We start from the raw sequence: 950 nt of genomic DNA on the forward strand, positions 1-950 counted from the left end.
AGATATGGAGTCAAGAAAAGGATCATGGAGAGCAGCCGACAGGGGCCACCTGGAGGCAGAGATTTGGCAGAGGCTGTCCCTCAGCTCCTCTTTAAGCAGTAGACAGGGGCGCTACTAGATCCTGCTGCTCTCCACCCATTCCCCACCTGCTCTCATAGATACCTTGCTCTTCAGTCAACCATGACAGACAGAGACAGGAAATCAGAAAGACCTCCTTCCTGCCAGCCCTGCCCCTGCCCCCGCCCCACCAGCTTTTGCCAACAGCAGCTCTCCTGATGGCAAGGGCATCAGTCCTGGGTCATCTAGAGGGGGAAACTGAGATACAGGTAAGAAAAACATGACCTTGTCAAAATAGTTTGTTTAGCCTCAAGCCTGAACAAACTACCACAGCTGTAAGAAATAAAATATGCACATACCAAGACACGTTCCTGGCCAGGAAAGGGTTCACTATGGGCAGTTTCCCGTGAGGTGTGGGCACTGAACATGTGGAACGGCTCCAAGCCACGTGGAGTCCAGGGCACGTTCACAAACACAGCTCGGGGACTTTGCCCTTCCCAGTGCTGCAGCCCCATGAAATATTTAGGCTTCTGGACTCAGCTTATCCCTTCTTGTCCCCTTCAGCAAGTGCACTTCCCCTACATCATTTATGGCTGTCCCTTTTCCTCTTCTTGGAGTCCTGCAGAGGAGGGAAAACCAGTCTCCAGACTGGAGGAGGGTATGTCCCGAACCCCGCATCCTTGCCCCGTGGGCGGGGGCAGGAATCAAGCCTAACCTTCTATTCCCTATCCCCTCCCCACCCCATAACAGGGACAGCCACCCACAGATAGAGAGCTAGGCAGTGGGGTTGAGTCTAGGAGCTGAGAGGTAATTTGGGGGCCACAATAAGAGGGAAGAAGAACAAGAAAAGGAAAATGCACACATTATGGTTCCTAAAGGGCCCCAGGAAAGGA

The sequence above is a fragment of the Bison bison genome, unplaced genomic scaffold (assembly GCF_000754665.1).
Source record: "Bison bison bison isolate TAMUID 2011002044 unplaced genomic scaffold, Bison_UMD1.0 scf7180017864291, whole genome shotgun sequence".
In the NCBI taxonomy this organism is placed as follows: domain Eukaryota; kingdom Metazoa; phylum Chordata; class Mammalia; order Artiodactyla; family Bovidae; genus Bison; species Bison bison.